Source organism: Lytechinus variegatus, chromosome 5 (genome assembly GCF_018143015.1).
Source record: "Lytechinus variegatus isolate NC3 chromosome 5, Lvar_3.0, whole genome shotgun sequence".
Lineage (NCBI taxonomy): Eukaryota > Metazoa > Echinodermata > Echinoidea > Temnopleuroida > Toxopneustidae > Lytechinus > Lytechinus variegatus.
In genome coordinates, this window is record NC_054744.1 from 10,752,140 (window position 1) to 10,772,081 (window position 19,942).

Sequence of the window (19,942 nt, forward strand, 5' to 3'; positions counted from 1 at the left end):
GTGGGACACCCCTCCTACACTGCGCTATGTTTTTCCTGACATATCTAATGTATTTTCTTGTCATTAGCTAAGATCTTGGAGATCTTAGTTTGTAATGGCAAGATTCTTTTAGGTGCCCCAAGCCCCGACAATTAAACAAATCACTTAACTGGGGGCAGGTAGGCAATAAGCCGTTGTGTCGACTAGCTTGCCTCTCGCCCTCTTTTTGATGCGTTTTTGCATACGATACACCTTGGGTCTGTAGAAGTTCTCTTGCAGCTCATTACGTCAATAGGTACGCCTATACAATTACACCCTTGGAACCATGCACCATTCCTGTATTCCTGCAATCTCAGTGATAATTCAAGGGAGCCGGTCCGGGCTCATCTTTACATCAAATTTATCAAGAGGTTTTTCTATTTTTTTAGACGGTTTTCGGCTTTGCCCATTGATTTATTTATGTCCTAGTCACTAGAACAGGTTTCAGGGTTCAGCGGCTGATGTTAGAAATTTTGATTTGTCTTTTGGCATAACTATGTATTAATTATGTACTTACTATGGTTAGTTTGGTGACTATCAGCTATAGTCGAACTGTTTAATCTCGGTCTCTTTGTTGAGTGTTCGACGACGGTAAAGCGGCCGTCGTCGATGTCATCCTCCATTGAGGAGGCAGTAGCCATGTTAGTAAGGTAAGTCTACTCCCAAAGTACACTACGCAGCGAAACCTCTTCCAGCAAAAAGTCCTCACTGAAGAAAGAGTAAATCCAAACATTGAAATTGCTTTAATTACGTCTGTAGACACTGGAATAGAGTTGGCCGATGTAAGAGATTTTGATTTGTCCATAGATGCAAATGAATTCACTATAGTTTCGCGGTAGAGTTTTACGGTATTCCTGTGGAGGGACTGAGATAAGAAAAGTGGATAGCACCAGTGAAGCGGGGGCTGGTTTATAGGATGCAATGTGAATAATCCAATCTCCACTTACCGACTTTAGGCGTGTTGAGGTCCGACAGACAATCCAATATAACAAATTGCTCCAAATATTGCACGGTCCCAATGACACAAAATCACCACAAGATTATATCACAAAAATAACTTGGCTAGCACAAGCGTATTTGGATTTCTCTTAGTGTAAATGACGGAGAAATAAGGGTAGTACACAAATTTGAAATGATGTGCGGTGGAAGATGAAATGCTTGAATTTTCTCCATAATTGGAGGTGAATTTGAAAGGCGAGAAAGTGGGGCTTGAAAGTAGAGTATTCTTTTCGAAATGAGTGTAGTCCTTACAAAACAGGAGAGGAGGCTGAGTAGTAGGAAGGCTTGAGTAGGTGAGAGAAGGCAGGCTTGAGTCAGTGAATAGAGTAGTAGCTGGAGCAGGAGAGTAGACTCGACGTTTAGGGCAGGTTGAATGTCCGTCTTCAGGAGTTATTTATTAGTCCATGCAGTCGCCTTACAAATTTAATAGAAGACAACTGACCATTTTCAGTTTCAAATAAAGCAGACAGTGACATGGAATATTAGGATCTTTTTGTATTGGTATTTTCTAAAATTTTATTTATTTTACCCAGGGTAGCCTGTTCAATTATTGAAACACTGTTCTCAATCCAAGCCCTACACAAATACATATATACGTAGAACAAACATAATACATTATAATTTATACAAAACCTGTGAAATAGACTTGATTACATTATTACAAGGAAGAACACAAAGTTCGTCATCTTCATACATTTTGCAAACATCGCTTAAGCCATTTGGATGTCGCTTGATTTTTAATACGAATTAAGATGATCGAACCCAACCTGTACGCCATCAAAAGCCTTTTCTAAGTCGAAGAATGCTGCTATAACGAAATCTTGATTCATAAATAATTTATGAACATCTGTCAGTCTAGTTAAATTATAGAAAACACTTCTATTTGGAGTGAAGCCAGATTGAATGGGGACATCAGATTATATTTCTCGTTTAGCTAAAATATTTTAGTTATCATTCTGTCCACAATTTCGCACAGGACCGAGGTTAGTAGGTCCATGGTGAAACCGGTCAATTGGAATTAGCATCTGATTTGTCTTTATTTGCTTTTAATATTGGTACAACAATTGAGGATTTCCATGTTAGCGGCACTTCAGATGTTTTCCAAATTAAATTGAAAATACCAAGCAATATGACGATTGCAATATGGGGGAAAATCTCCATTGATTATTTCCAAATTATTCACGGGTTCTCTCTTTCCAAAGTCAGTATTATTAGATGACGTTTCTTCGTTTAATTCTTTTGGATTGTGAAAGTTATCTGCATTGATACTTGCCCATCAATCTTTGGTGGAAGATTGGAGAATCTGCTATGTGGTTTTTGTAAAGCTCTAACTGTATTCATACCTCTGTGAGTGGTGTATTGTATCGCAGTATCGTTCCCAAGAGTTCCTTTTAGCTTGTCTCAAAATTCTTTGTGCTACTGCCTTTTTCAATTTATAATCTAATAAATCGGAAAATTGCCAAGTTTTGCGAAATTTGCGATTGGCCCTATACCTGTATAGGTTTTCGAATAGTATCTTTGCATTCTTTGGTCCAGCTTGGGTTTGTTGGGCGAGACTTTTTTCGAGGATTAATTTTTGGACTAGATAATTTAATTGCATTTTCTTATTTTCCATCGAATTGTCATATGAATCTTTGGTAGAACCCATAATTGAGTTTGGTTAATATTTTCCAATTATTTTTGGTAGATTTCCCAGTTTGTTTTATGAACAGCCTATTAGCGGTTTGGGGGTTGCGGTTTATTGATAGTGACATTCCTCTCGTTCATATTAATCTTAATTTGGATAACAAAATTATCACTATACTCAAAGTAGTACTCATCACCTCCCACTGGCTCTTAGCAGCAAGTGTACATGAAACCATTGTTATATCGAAGCAAGACAATTTTCTTTATTTTTTTTTGTTTTAATAAATAATCAATTGCAAGTAATCACAATATTTACATGATTAGACATGATCGTAAACAAACAAAAACAAAAAAACAACATTGATGAAGGAAAAGAAAAAAAAAGTGACAAGTAACATAATCCAGAACAAATTAAAAGACAATTTGCCATTCCCGGGGTCAATTCGTGTATAATTCCCATCACTTAGTAATACCAAATTATGATCGGAGATTTAAAAAAAAAATCAACAATTTTACCCATATGATCCAGATTTGCAATCCCCATAAAGGGTTGTTACTGTTAACATCCCCGCATACTATTACATTTTGGTTACTAGCACATAAAATAGAGTCAAGATGATCGGACCTCATAGATTTTGGATTATAAAAGTTAAGTGTGTAAGAAGAGGATTCAATCGGTATTTTTACTTTTTTGGTCTTTTTCTGGAGGAGCAAACATAGTAAGAGGTGAGTTATGTAGAATTGTTGGAATTTAGATTGTGGAGGAGTAGAAGTTTGGACAACCCGCCTTGAAGATTAGCTTTTTGGGCGTTTGGATTAGTTGGCATTGTTTGGAGTTTGGATTTTGGATTTGTTTAGTGTGATAATTAGGAGTTATAATTGTTAGGAATAATATTAGTAGTAATAGGTTATATTGTATTAATTAATGGAGGACGAGGGTGGTGTGGTTTGATAAGTTCCTTATTTTTTTGAAGGGCTTCTTTCGTTACTTTATATGTATTACTGAGTAAATTATCAATATATACGTAGTTCTACATATACGATTCTTACATTAAATAATATATGAAACGAAAATATATAATTCGGTATTCAAGGTATGAAAAAGGAAAGCAGTAATTTCAAAATGATGACATATACATATGCATACATACATAACCACACATATATATATACATACATATATTAAAATTGTGCATTACATTATATGTACAATGTAACTCGTTCCTTTTTCTTTTCCAATGAGGTTAAACAACTTAACAGTATGGTTAAACAAATAAGTGTATATACTAAACACGCTAAAAGGTAGATTATGATATGTTTATATAAAAAAGCAATTCGTGCACACATGTGTCTGCATGCAAATTTGTACTTATACAGTGCGTATCAAAAAAAGTTTACACTTTGAGAAAATCCTGTAAAATTATACATTTGTAATATCCTGAAGATTTTTCCACATTTTAACATTGGTACAGATCCATTTAAGCAAATGACGATATAACTATCGAAAAATATTTCCACTTGAGTGAGCACCACTTTTGAAAAGTTAGTGAAAAATTATTTGCGCAGAACTTTGAAATAGCTATGCAAATAAAATTAAACCCTTATCATGAAGAACACGTATAATTTAGCAAGTAAAATTGATTTGAAGCTATCTTTGACCTCTTTTAACTCGTTTCCTTGCCCAATACAATTCGAAGAGTGCATTGTCCCCGCCCCCACTCCCCTACACACCAAGGCCATCAAGACGATATTTGATTTACACTGAGCTGTGATTTACATAAAATGAATTAGGCTTGATTTTCATTTTGTTAATCATTGTCAAGCTTGGGAAAAGTGTGGAGAAACAAGTATTAAATGAAAAATGAAAATTTAGTGAAAAAGTGCTGGAGATGTCTGATATAAACCTTTGTTCAGATTCAGTTATGTCCTCAGATCCAGCTGGCACAAAAAGGGTAAAAGTTGTGCTTAATAAGTGTTGAAATTTCAATTTGGGTGGCAAATTTGTTTAAAAATACTTGAATGTATCTGTTTTATCTTAACTGACTAAAAGTGCAAGGGAAATGTATAAAAAATGTATCGCAGGGTAAGTTTGATTTCGCCCTTTCCTCTTGACACTGCGTGAAAACGAGCATTTCTGCGCAAACAGATTTCTGCGAGCTTTACAAAAATGGACAGTGCTCACTCAAGTGTAAGATTCTGTCAAAACTTTTACTTCCATTGGATAGATGAGACCCAAACCAAAGATTATATGTGAAAAAATTACCCACATGTTGTATGTTTTTTAATTCCCAGAGCTTTTTCAAAGTGTAAACTTTTTTTTGATACGCACTGTATATGTGATTTTTTTACTTATATAGGTGATTTCTATACATATATATTTTTTTATTTTTTTATGTCTGATTTGGCATGTGTTATAAACTATGCTTATATAACTCAAAGGAATAAGGTACAATAATCCACCTGTTCAATCTGTATATTGTATGTTTAATAATGTTGTTTTTCCATCCCCCGTTGAAGGTAAACACTGGGGTATGTTTTAATATGTTTACTTTCTTACCCTAAGGTCAATTTTATCCTCTAATTATGCAAATAATATCCATAAGAAACCGGAAGATCCCTATAAAAAAGAATTTGTGAGTTTTGGGCATAAGTTCGGTTAGGTGGATCGTCGCTAGCCACTAGCCCGGCCTACGGCACCGTCGTACCACGCCCCTCCGGTACATTGTCAGGGCCTTTCGGAGGAGGGGAACACTTCTCCTAGGTCACTCAGGTGGAGACCAATGGTGCCTTAGCCCCCTAGCCTACTGTCATGAGGCACCTTCAATTATGGTGGTTAAAGAAAGGATGTCCTAAAAAACTAAAAGATATTATTTACTAGAGGTAGACTTGAAAAGGAGGTGAGTGTTTGTCGAATATGAGATTTATTATCGAGTTCATTATATTATTAAGAATGACAATGGTGTATAATATTATATATTTATACATCAAATTATATCTTTCTAATTAGATTGATGTATATTTGTTTGGTATAATGACATGTTCATTGACTTGTTTCTTATATGTGTAATTTTTCCAGGCTTAAATTTGACCTCTAATTATGCAAATAATATCTTATTTGGACATAAATTCAGTTAGATGGATCATCACTAGCCCAGCCTACTACACCGTCTTACCACGCCCCTCCGGTACGTTGTCAGGGCCTTTCGGAGGAGGGGAACACTTCTCCTAGGTCACTCTGGTGCAGACCAATGGTGCCTTAGCCCCCTAACCTACTATCATGTTGCACCTTCAATTATGGTGGTAAGATTGTATGGCGGTACTTATTGCGTGCGTGCGGACCTAGAGGAAATTAACAGCGGGCCGGCGGAATCGCCGGGCTGGTGAGTTTTGGTCGGTGGCGGCGTGTGGAGAACTTGCGTCGGCGGAGGAGCGGGAACGGGTGTCTCTGGTGTGGCGTGTTTGAACTACGTTGGCATAGCTTATGCCGTTTGTAATTTTTTGCTTTTGGGGAATTTACTCTTGAGTGCTTCAGAATAAGATATTTTTTCTGTGTACTTTACATTTTGCACACGTTTTGCTTCTTTGTAAGCTTCACACCCCTGGTAGGCTGCGCTATGGTGCTTTCCGCACCTTAGGCAGATGGGGTCGTCTTTTTTGAGAGTTTTCGAGGGTATGATTTCCCCCACACCTGACGCATCTCGTTTTGTATCTGCAGGTTTGTTAAGGTGACCAAAACCTTGGCACTTTTGGCACCTTTGTACCGTTGGCACGTATTTGGTGACTTTTTTAGTCATGTATCCAATGTGGATACTTTTTGGCGGCGCTTCGCCTTGCTTGAAAGACAAAATAATGGCGGTGGTGTCAGTGAGTTCGCCGTTTACCGGGTTTTTTTTTCATTCTTTTTACGGCGGTCACTCCTTGAGAGTTAAGCTCATCAAGGAGCTCCTCGTCCGTGACGGATTGAGTAATTCCTGTGATTACTCCTTTTTCTGGCGGGTTTTGCATCCAAATAAATGCTTTTAAGTGCATGTTGTCAAGAGAATCTAGATTTAAGGCCCTTTTCTTTTGCCTTTCATCTTTGCATTTTATGAGGATGCAACGTCCCCATTTTTTTATTTCTTTAGGTTCCCCAATTTTAGATTTTATTTCATTCGCCACATGAATTGGGTTTAGTTTTGCGATTGATTTTTGCTGCTCGATTGGAGCAAGACAAATTGTTTGTAGCGATGGCACGTTTTGTGGAGCCTCGCTCTTTTCTGGCGAGCTGTTTCTCGCTCGTTTCTTTTTGTTGGTGACGATTTCAAAGTCGTCGGACTCATCCACACCCGCCATTATTTTGAGTTTAGAGTGTTAGTTGTGGGAGAGGTTAGAGGGGGGAGACTTCCAATAACCTGGAGCAAGACAAATTGTTTGTAGCGATGGCACGTTTGGTAGAGCCTCGCTCTTTTCTGGTGAGCTGTTTCTCGCGCTTTTTATTAGTTGGAGAAGAGTTTAGGGGGAAACTTCAAATAACCTTGTCTGCAAGCTGGGTCCTGTAACCGATATCTCTCCGACGATTGGCAAGCAGAATTTAATACGAGGTGTAATGTGAGAAGAAAAGGCCGAAAATCACCTGAAGAATGTGAAGAGTATGAAGAGTAAATGGTCGTCGAGAGTGCGAGTGCCCCTTCCCATATCGCCCTATTTCCGCACCTTAAGCAGAGGGGGTCGATCCTTCTTTTGGCAATTATCGAGGGCATGAGTACCCCCACAATGAACGCATCTGGTTTTTGACGCGTGTTTGTTATATGTGACCAAAACCTTGGCAGTTTTGCCACCTTTGTACCGGCGGTACGTATTGGATTTTGAGACCTGGTGGGTGTTTCATAAAGCTGTTCGTAAGTTAAGAGCGACTTTAAGAACGACTGGTGAACCTTTCTTACGCCCTAAGCTATCACAATGAACACTGAATGGTGCAAATTTACCACAAGAAAGGGTCACCAGTCGTTCTTAAAGTCGCTCTTAACTTACGAACAGCTTTATGAAACACCCACCAGGTCATGAATCGAATGTGGACACTTTCTGGCAGCGCTTCGCCTAGCTTGAAAGACAAAATGATGGCGGTGGTCATGGTGGTGTCGATGAGTTCGCCATTTACGCGTTTCTTGATTCTTTTTACGGCGGTCACTCCTTGAGAGTTAAGTTCATCAAGGAGCTCCCATTAGTCTATTATTAATAATTCTTTCCATTAATTTAAAGAGACATGAGGTCATAGATATTGGTCTAAAACTGTTTACATGATTAGTATCTTTATTAAGTTTGGGAATAGGGGTAATGATAGTGTGTTTCCATTGATCAGGAAGATGGGAAGATGACCAGATGGAATTTAAAAATATATAACAGAAATAGTAAACTTTGTTAGTTTTTCAAAAGTGTAGGAAGTTTATCCTGGCCGGTTGAAGGAGTAGAATTTAAAGCATCGATTAACTTCCTGTAGGTCAAGTCTTCATTAAGCAAGCTTGTATTGAAATTAGTGGCAGTGGATTTTTGCGATAACTTATTTGTTAAATCACTGTAGATGTTAATTTTCATAAAAATCGGCGAAAATGTTTGATTTTTCAAAGTCGTCTTGAGACTTTTTTACCTTTAAAAAGCAAGGGAGCATTAAAAGGATCGGACCGAGGTTGTCTCATACTGTAGATTTTATTTTCTTCCAGATTTGAGAGAGGGAGGAAAATCGATTGAGTGTGGAGCAATAATTCACCCAATGCTCCTTTTTGGCTGTTCCGATAATAGGTTGGGCTTCAGCCTTCTTTTTCTTATCAATTAAAGCCTCCTTGAGTAAAGATTTCCTAAATTTCCTATTGGCTTTATTTCTTGCCTTAATGGCCGCCGAACATTTTTTATTCCACCAGGGACATGGTGGACGTTTCCCTTTTGAAATAAGATTTAGGGATAGATTGGTCCGCAGCCAAAAAAAATCTTTGAAATAAAATTATTGTACATTTCTTGCGTGTTTTGATTGAAAATATCATTATAGGTAACAGAGGATAAATAAGATTGATAAAGCTCCCAGTTAGCTTTATATAATTGATTGAGGGTGGGTTTGAAATTGGTGCTGAACTGGTCGTAAGTGGTATGTCGGTCATTATTCAGTTATGATCGCTGCCGAAGTTTTCCTCGGCAACGGACCAATAACATTTAGAAGCCAGGAAGGGTGATGATGAAAAAGATAAATCAATGGAGGTGAGCGTACCATTAGCAGTGTTTAGATGTTTAGAAGGGTAGGAGAATACCAGGTTGTTGGAAGTAGTAAAAGAATCGATTAGGATGTGTATATCTTGCCCGGATATCTTGGCAAAGAAGCACCCTCCCCCTGATTTGGTCTGAATTTACTTGCTGAATATGGGCTATCCTCCATATTTCTTGATTTTTCATTTATTTCATTTATGATTATATAAAAATAAAAACAAACAAATGTGACAAGCCTTCCTTGGTGTATTCAGTACATCTTGAACTGATATCCAGATATTCACGGCTTGGCCTTTGCCTTGCAGCCATCTACATCAAAAACATAAAAGAAAAAAATCTACAAATTATTTTTAAAGAAAAATCTCTATAATTCATAACCATTGGGTACCGTTCATTACTTTTTTTAAATATACGTTCTGGACTGATCGTACAGGGATTTGTTCTAAGGACTGTTTGCAGTTACGTAGATCTGTATTATATGGAATAGCCTCTTTGTACATGTATGCGGAACAACCTTTATATTCGGAAGAATGGCTTTTCCCACATCTTGTACACTTTGGGGAATCCTTTTTGTGGACAGTTCTCAAAAGTGTGCTGATCCCCACAGCGCACACATCTCGTATTGTTATGGCATTGCCCTTGTACATGCATGTGTACATGGTCAAACTGAAATTGAAGCACCGAATTACCGGGTGATGGAAAATTTCAATTTTGTATGTTTCATATATGAAGTTAACACTTTGGGGTAGTGAGTCTCGGTTAAATGTTATCAACACACATGGGGTTTTGACGAGTTCCCCATTTACTCTTTTCTGAAATCCTTTGACATTAATAACGTCTTGGTCTATACATGCTATAAGTAGCTCATTGTCGTCGGGTTGGTTTTTGTCTACCGAAGAATAACCCCCTTGCTTGATTTTTGGAAATCAGTTACTCTGAACTTCAATTCCTGCCAATTTGTTATTTTGACTCCTTTTTCTTGTTCACCATCTTTGCACTTGATTTCAAGGGTTCCATTTATCTTTTTTTCATACCAATTATATCTCCTAACTGCTTTTTCATATCATATATTCTTACAGGGTTGATATTGCATATATTGTTATTTGTACCCTTCAAGGTGACATTGAACTTATTGTTTGGGGTCTTACGAGGTCGGGGTTCTCTACCATTTTTTCTTCACCTACACTGCTTCGAATCCTTTGCCTTTTTCTTTTGAGGTTTGCCCCCCTTTTTTTCCTTTTTACTGGTATCCATCCACCCTCGTCCTCTGCATCATTAACAGAAAAGTGACGAGATATATTAGATGCTGATTCTAGAGGTGTAGTGAAATTTAATTCAGCCGCTGACTGTAAGTGTGGAATTCGATTCAATTTTTGGTGGACATTTTATCGATGATGCTACGTTGCTTGTCAACGTTGAGGCAACGTTGGAAAAAAATTCCCAACGTTGATTCAACGTTTGTCCAATGCTGTATTGTTACCTGGGAATGCTTGTATTGATCATTCTTGCATGAGGGACAATCATCACTGCGGCATAATTTACACGCATTTTTCATTTGTGTTCGTACTTGTTGTACCCTATCAAACATTTTTCACAGAAGTACCCTCTATCGTAAAATGCTGGAAGGGATGTCACGAGATCATTGTGATCATCGTGCCAATATATGGAGTGTTCTATATTCTCGGGACCTGCATAGACTTTGGTGTTCATATTCTGTTTTGAGATGACAAGGACGCTATAATTCTTCCGTACTTTTATTTTTTTTCGATGGCCACATTTCGTGTACGGGACAAATGCTTCATTGTGCAATTCTTATGCATAACCTTTTTGTCTACCTTAACTCTTGTCTAATCGAATATTCCAGTTAGGGTCATTTTCTATTCTTGCAAAGCCATTTACGATAGCCATCGCACAACACTAGCTATCACCCCCCCCCCCCCCTTGTTATTCTAATAACACTCCTCAATTTAAGCAGTTGTCCATATTTAGCTTCACACGTCTCCGTAGATTCCTTCCCCCCCCCCTGTGGCATTTCTAAGTACATTACATTAAATGAAATATCCTCGTCTTATGAAACCTCTTCTTGTGATTGCAAGACTGATACAAGTTTTAATGAAAAAGCATCATTATTTAGCTGTTCGCGCCTAACAAAGGGCATACTTACTGGCTTATCTAACTGTGGTGCGTTAAATACCTCTCACAAAATCGCTAGTACCATTAGCACCATTAACCATCTCATTTACAATCTCGTCGAACATTCCACTCACACCAGGCATCATGTCAATATTATTATTGGACCGTGTTGTAGTACAGGTCTAAAACTAACTGTATAATCAGTACAATTAGCATTGTACTTCTTGTTTCGCTTCTGGTTTAAAACATTTCTCACACTGTAGGCGGGTAGGGCATCATTTTTTCTTGGTAGGACATCGGTGGAAGACCGTTTGCGAGATGACGAACCCTTAGCCTTGCTTGCCCATCCTGTCAGTTGTCGGGAGTCTACTGGTGGATGGGTCACCTGTGGTGTAGTCCACTGCTGGTTCACCTCGGCCATAAGTGGGGGTCTTGTTACTGACAATCCACCTGATGTCGAAGGTTCACCCCGAGTGTAGTCCGGTAAAGTGTCATGAGTCGATGGTCCCGCCCCCACTTGAAATCTGGATTGTGGAAGACCCTTGTTGTTGGCTGTCATTGTTGTCAGATCTTGGGACTGAAATTCCCAGTCTGGTAATAGATTTGGTTCTGTTTGAAACGAAAGTAGTTACCACTTGCAATAATCACACAATCATTCAATATCTATATATAACATAAATTTAATTCAGAGCGACCAGCTCTATAAATGTATGTATATAGTTAAAGAAATTGAATAATCAGAATTAAATCATGAATCACATGCATATCAACATAACATCAAACTGTATTCAGCAGTTAACATCAGCATGAATTAACCTATACTGAATATGTTGCAATATGTATCTAATGAGAGTGATTTATTTATATTTAATCAAGGCCTAATAATTTGGCATCCAAACGTGACAATATTTTTGGTTATTAATTCCACCAATTAAGTTTCATCAAAAGAGGGTTTATACTTGGATGAATATACTGGACCGTAGTATATCTAATCTGGTTATAATTTATATAGTTCAGAATAAGGACCCCTTCGACATCGTCAATGACTATCGTTGGTCCGATGAATATAGTCGTCTAAGAGCGAGCTGCGGTGGCTTCGACGACGCGAAGTAAAGCGAGCGAACTCTCGACGAAAAGCCAGTCCAGATTCGCGGACGAAATGATGGGGGCTGAGAGCCACAAGATTGCTACGATGAATCACAAGTCACGAACTCTGAGTTCAAGGATGAAGTACGAGCCCAGCTCGTCCAGTTCTTTGGAACAGTCGTGCCTGGTGAGATGAGGGCAGATGTGGTGGCTTTACCTGGCCTGTGCTGCCTGGATCCAGCCTGCCAACGATGGGGATTAAGACTCCGCTGTGCCTGCACTACACAGCCTGCAACATACACCCAAAGTAATGGCCTACGAGAACCACACCCTCACACTCCGAGTTAAGACCAAATGTGGAAGGGTCTTCCTCTCCCGAGAATCAAACGATTTCTGATTTGCTTTTACTCAAACACCACTCCATCTTGACTCTCACAAAGACAAAGTCATTAACATTCTCAATATTCCTCTGCTTGACGAGACCATTCTGAGAGAAGATCAAGATCTTCCTGAACCTTCTTAAACGCATACCAAGGTTGCGGGCTAGAGTACTATATTCATTTCATTTTCATTTATTGGTTTCTGCAACACTTTTTCATGAACATATTAACAAAGAAAATACAATAATAATATACATATAACTGACAAGCAAAACATACAAAAAAATAAAAATAATGCATTTTCTATTAAAACATCGATTATTAGAAGGTTGCAGGGGTTGCCACTATAAGCTGAGCTTGACTGCGTGGCAACATCGATGGCGACATCATCCGCAAACATTGCAACATTGCAACTTTTACAAAAGGTAACAATATCATTAATATAAAATTTGAAGAGTAGGGCTAATCACACTACCCTAGGGTAGCCCTATTAAACTCTTCTTTAAAGAAGTTAAACTATTATTGATTTTAACTTGAAAAGTGCGCTCTTTAAGGAACGAGGTTATCCAGGCAAGCAAATTACCATTAATACCGAACTTGTTAGAAAGTTTATATATTAAGATATTTCGATTAACTCCATCAAACGCCTTTTCTAAATCTAGAAAAACGGCTAATGTCGAGTGTTTAATGGCAAATGCTCTGTGGATATCTGTGTCTAACCTGGTTAAATTATCCATCACATTCCTTTTTTTAGTAAAGCCAGATTGCACAGGAGATAAAATATTATCGTTCTGGCAAAACCATGAAAGTCTATTTTATTAATAATTCTTTCCATAAGTTTACAGAGACACGAGGTCATAGATATTGGTCTAAACCTATTTGCATGATTAGTATCTTTATTATGTTTGGGAATAGGGGTAATAATCGTGTGTTTCCATTGATCAGGAAGATTTGGGAGATGACCAGATGGAATTTAAGATATATAACAGGAACAGTTCTTAGGTAGTTTTTTAAAAGTATAGGATTAAGTTTATCCGGACCCTGGCCGGTTGAAGGAATAGAGTTTAATAAATTGATTAACTCCCTGTAGGTCAAGTGTTTATTGAGCAAGCTTGTATTGAAATTAGCGGCAGTAGATTCTTGTGATAAGTTATTTGTTAAATCACTATACCGTGTGTCTCAAAAAAAACCGTAACACTTTTGAAATGGTTGCCAAATTGAGCATATGTAATTTTATGAAGAAATGTCGATATATATGGAAAGCTGAAGGACCAACCTTTCATATGATATGAAAAATTGGGAAAAAAAATCATGCTTCGATGAACAGTGTTCACTTAAGTTAGAGGTATGAAAATGTGCCTGCGCAGGATTTTTCCTTCCAATTTTGGACAGGTAAGTTACTTGTAGCTTACAAAATAAGGTCGATATAAGATATTCATGATCGATGGATCAACAGGATATTTTGAATACCTTGAATACCATTCCTTTTTCTCTGTTATTTATCAATCCCGAAACACCACCGCCCACCCCCCCCCCCCACACACACACACACGCACACACACTTCCACTCCCATCTTATTGTATCATTGATCTGGTAGATGTGAACGGGATTAAGGATGAATGGGAATTAGTTAAATTGAAATATTCCAAATCATAATTAACATTACGCAACCCACTGTCCTCCCCCTCCACACACACACACACACAACCTTCTTCCTATCCTCTCACCTACTCCTTCCTTTTTTATCACTTTTCTTCTGAAAGTTTGGTGGATCATTTTTTTCCATTAATAATCAAATCATTAACCAGTCACTCATTTTGATCAATGAAATCAATCGATAAATCACTGAAACATTAATTCCATCATCTGGAGATAGGCTTCACCGTTGACATTGTTGTCAAAGAAGACAGGCCCGATGATGTCCCCTCTGCCAGTGAGACCGGCCCACATCGTCACCTTGGACCGGTTGTCCTTCCTTTGGTAGTAGAACTCTTCTGGAGGATGCCCTTTATTCCGGTATGCCACAAGATTGTGCGTGTTGACCTGAGCATTGCGAAACCGGACTCGTCCCCTATCAACAAGTCATCTAAGAATCGCGCCGGTCTTCGAAGAAGCCACTCACAAAATCTTGTGCGACGCTGACGATCTCCTGGAAGAAGCTCGTGCCTCTTGATCATCTGGTAAGGGTGGTAGTGAAGATCAAGTCGCGTGATCCTGTTGAAGGTGGCGTGGGGTAGATCTGTAGGATTTCGCCGACAGCTGATGTCTCCATCCTGATGCTCCTGAATGGCTTGACGAACCGCTTCAATATTCTCTTATAAAAAACCGGATGTTCCCTATTGTGTATATTTTGGAGTTTTGGACATAAATTCAGTTAGGTGGATCATCACTAGCCCAGCCTACTACACCGTCTTACCACGCCCCTCAGGTACGTTGTCAGGGGCTTTCGGAGGAGGGGAACACTTCTCCTAGGTCACTCGGGTGCAGACCAATGGTGCCTATCCCCCTAACCTATCATGTTGCACCTTCAATTATGGTGGTTGAAGAAAGCATTTCCTTATAAAAACTAAGAGATATTATTTACTAGAGGTAGACCTGTATAGGAAGTAAGTATGTTCTAATGAACGAATATAGGATTTCTTATCGAAATCATTATCATTATTAGGTATGATAATGGTGGATGATATTATGTACTTATACATCAAACAAGTGTTTCTAATCAAATTGATGTATTTTTATACGTTGTGAAATGTTTATAAAGAAAATTTCCTAGAAATCTGAACGTATACATAGTTTCATTCAATTATAACAATTTTATGAAAGTCGGATAAACCCAATATTGACCTCTAACCACATGAGTGGTGGTCTGGGTTTTAGAGGCAGGTCTACACCTGATGAAGGTGGGAAGCAAGATTGATTTTTCCTTGCTTTTCCTGTATGATTTTATGTAAGTCTCTGTTTGTCCAGTTACTATATCTACAGACAGGCTAATTAGCCAGCTGTACCAGTATATGTTAAGTGTGAATAATATAAAACTTTTATAAAAGAACAGCTTTACTCTATGAGTTGATCTAAAGCTTAATCCTAGTATTATAGCTTTTATCCCCCGAGTATTCAGTGTGGTGTTACTCATTAGTAGTTGATCATTATGTACCACTGAACTCTAACAATATAGTTCACTGGGTTATACTGTACACAGTGTTTACAGGTTGTTCTTAACTTAAAGTGAAATAATGAATATCTTATTTGTAGTGTAGCTAAGAAAGACAAATGAGAATATACTTATATGTGTTGTCACACATGAAGATATGTGTGTTTCATATGATTGTCGTTTGCTTTAAGTTTAGAATGAATGATTAATAAGTATTATATTGAATTTGTATAACGATAATAGTATGCCTTGTAACAGAGCTAGGCACATGGATGACCGATATGACGGGTAACTTCCCCGTCGGGATTGGGTGACCATCCCATGGGTACACCTTCACCTGGGAGAGCCGCGAAGAGGAACCAATGCACCTTCGTGTAACATTACTGCTAACAATCCGAGAAAAGTGGGGGAGCCCTCAACCGTTGACCACAAGAGTCATACCAGCTCTTTTTCTGGCCCCGGATACCGGTTCATGAACATGCTAGCCAAGTTACAAGGGAATATTAGCAAGTTTCAAATATGTTTGCAAAAATTAAGTCTTTACATTGTCATATATATTATTAAACTTGAAATATACAAGTTTTATATATTATTGTGTTTGCCATTAATTTTGAGAATAATAGATAATCATAGTTTGTCAATCATATTATGAAACCTCTTGTTTTGCATACGTAAAATATATTAAGGTTGTCCATTTTTGGACCCCCCCCCCTTCCACACACACACACACACTTATGCCATTTGCATCTGAGCAATAGATATATTTAAGCTACCCATTTTAAACATGAGAAGAAAAGATAAGGGAATATCTTGGCCTGTCTTGTGTCAGATGATAAATGTGATATCAAACCTAATAAAATCAGAAACACAATAGATTATTCATCGAATATTGACATAATGATCCCCATACTATTTTGTTAACGTACGCAAGTAGTCATGGCACATATTATACACTCTCAAACAGACAAGCACATACACCCACGTACATCAGACTTTGATGAAAGCTATGAAAATATCCTCACAAGCCCTTCTCGTAAATGATCCGTAGCCATGGTAACTGAAATCACGCTGTAGTGGTATAGTGGTTTGAATCAGTGTTGCAAGCGTCGATGTCTTTTATTGTAACCTCGAGTTGGTTCCTGTTCTTGGATGGATACATCATTTCTTTCCTGGTGGATATTTGAGTTTGGATTCGTTCTTGTACTCCTAACTTTTAGCGATTTCCTTTGGGGTTTGCCCTCCTGTTTTATTTACTATTAACCGTCCATCTTTCCCCCATCTTCCAGCTTCACTCCCTTAGGAGTGATGTGTAATGTAGCGTCACTCCTTATTAAATGAAGCCGTTGCACAATATCATATTGTGTTATAAAGCCGTTGGTGTTGATGACACTTGTCCATGTACCTGTAAGTCATCAACATGGGGTAGGAACATGGTATTCATTTTGTTATCATTGGTTCCCCAAACAGCCTTGAACAGGAACTGCCGAACATATGTCATATCTGTTGGTGTCAAATGCAACAACTGCGGGATTTTAAAGTATGGTGGTGTTCTGACTGGTATCGGTGTTGTAGCGACACCAAAAACTGTTTTAAACTTTGTTATTGATGGTCTGAATTGCAGTTTATTTCTCAATGTTTTTAAGTGGCAAATGTCCGTAATAGGCATTCAGTGCTATCAATTTAAAGGGTTTTTATAAGTTAACGGATTTATTTCTTTTTTAAGTGTAGGGCTCTCCCGATGGCTCTCGATCTCCTGAGCAAAGTCCGTGCTTTCCCGTATATGCATGTTGTGGAATAAATCATCTGTACGGTTACATACATCGCAAAGACAACTGTGATGCTTATTAATGCCAAATATAAATTTATCTAACTACTCCGGGGCGTATATGAACGATTACTTCTCTTCCAGGGGCCCGTTGCATGAAACTTTTTAACTGAGAAAACTCAAATTGTTTTTACCGGAGTTTTTGCCCTGTGTTAAAGTCAGTAGCAGAAATCAGACTAACCTTAGTTTTCAGTTTTTACCAGAGTTTTCTCAGAACCTGGTAAAAAGTTTTATGCAACAGCCGAGGCCCCAGGTCTGACATCTAAAATGAGTATGTACGGATAGAGGCTTGGATGCTTTAATGTGACTGTTGAAATGTTGTAGTGTTCAATTCTATGTAATGCTCTTGCTATTAAAAAAAATAGGCCTGATATAATATTGACGTTCACCGACTCGATGGCTAAAGCTGTTTAGCCAAGAGTTGGCTTTCTCATTACCAATAGATTTCAGGGGTATGACGTCATCAATTTATTTTTTTACATTGTGAAAAAGCTGTTATTTGGTTAAGAAAAGCGTCCTGAGTTTGTTTTTTTACGGTGCTCCTTCACTTCCTCTCCACAACATTACGACCGTTTACTGTTTTCTTTCTTCAAATGCATTTATTGCATATTTATCAAATTTAAATAGTTTTATTTTTCTCAACAAACATCAGATCAGAAATAACGATGTACGAGAGAAATGAAATATATTAAAAAACAATTTATACCACTCGGTGGAGGATTGAATGATCAAAGAATAAATACCAAAAGTGTTTAAGAAGCGGGGTTATCTCATCTAGGGATTGTACTGGATTATTACATATATACTCAATTCAGTCTAGAGTGATATGCACGTTAATTTAGTTTGTTTTTACTGAGGTGAGAAACTTTGATTTTTTTATGTGAATAATACTTAAGGTTTGCATGTGATATATGTATTGTAACCAATGTTGTATTCCAATGAATTATATTCTTTATTTCACATTCAGTTATAGTACAATAGTATGATTGTGTTTCCTGCAGTTTTATCGTACTACTCTTTGATAGTTTTGAATAAATAACTTTGTTTACATCGGAAGGATTATTGTTAATTTGCATTAATATGCATAATGCGGTGTAAAAAAATAATTGTTTGGCTTATACCATGTCTTTATAAATGTAAGCCTTTGTTAAATAATCGCAAATGAATAAACCGAACTGAAATGAATCGTCAGTTTTTTGTATTAATTTCTATTGTCATGTTTACTGAATCATTCAAAAGTGGATTACCATGAATTTTTTTTCATTCTCCGTTTATGTGAAAACACTGATAACCCCATAACAAACTAATTCAGAAGAGATGAATAAGAAAGAGAGATAAATGGGATAAAGTAAAAGAGAGGGAGGAGATGAGAAAATAGACAGAGATAGAGAGTGTGGAGAGATAATTTTATATTTCTGAAGAGATGAATAAGACAGAAAGGAAAAGAGAGCAAGAGATAAATATAATTGAGTGAAAGAGAGGGATAAGAGAAATCGAAAGAGCTAGATAGATGGGGAGGGAGAGAAAGAGAGATACAAATTTATTTTAGAACAGATTAATGAGACGATGAAAGATGGGGAGAGGCCTGGGGACAGAGGCACTAGACCCGGCGCACACTAAGTTCTATGCGATACGTTGCGATCCGATTTTCAAAGAACTTTCAAAACTTTCATATAAATGCAAAATGCGATTTATTAAAACAAAAATCGTGCCGTATCGGATCGCATAGTATGCGCTGGGCTATAGGGCAGGATGCGAATTTTTCTCCGTTAGTACTTGTGCAAACTGGCGGATCCAGGGGGCGGTACGGGCCGCCCCCCCCCCCCCCCGGATCCGCCAGTTTGAGAGGCACAATTAAAATTTGTAATGTGGATCCGCCGCTGCTTGTGCTCCCGGCAGTTATGTATAAGAATATAAATCTTTGACTTGTATTTTTTTTTTAGAGTCTAGCATAATTTTTTGTTTTGAAAATTTTATTTTCTTTCCTCTTTCAAATCAATAAGTTTACAATCACAAAACAAACAAATAAATATATCAATATCAATGACATTACAAATATTCTTAAAATGATTTGAAATGGAGTTAAACTGCCAAATTTCTCTTCTGTAACAATGTCAAAGCAGAGTTTGCCCAAAGTTTTAATTTGAAAAAAAATACTGCCCTCTGCGCCTGGTACACAAGTAATGAGAGGGGGAAATCGCAGACTAAAGCTGTGACATGGGGAGTGGCGTGGCCGGCGCCCTTTGAATTTTCAAGAAGTGGAAAAGTGAAACCAACGAGCATGGATAAGAAGCCGGAAAGTAAGAGGAAGAATTTTTATCCAGAATTCTGTCTATATCAGGTTCATCACTAAAACAATTTAAATATCCGATCGGATCTCAGTTTCAGGTTTGTTTGCCCTTCTGATACCCAAATTCCAAGCCCCTTTCTATCTTATATTCATTTGGTCAACTACTAAGTCTAAAAGCCTTTGGGTCCTATCGATTGGTCTG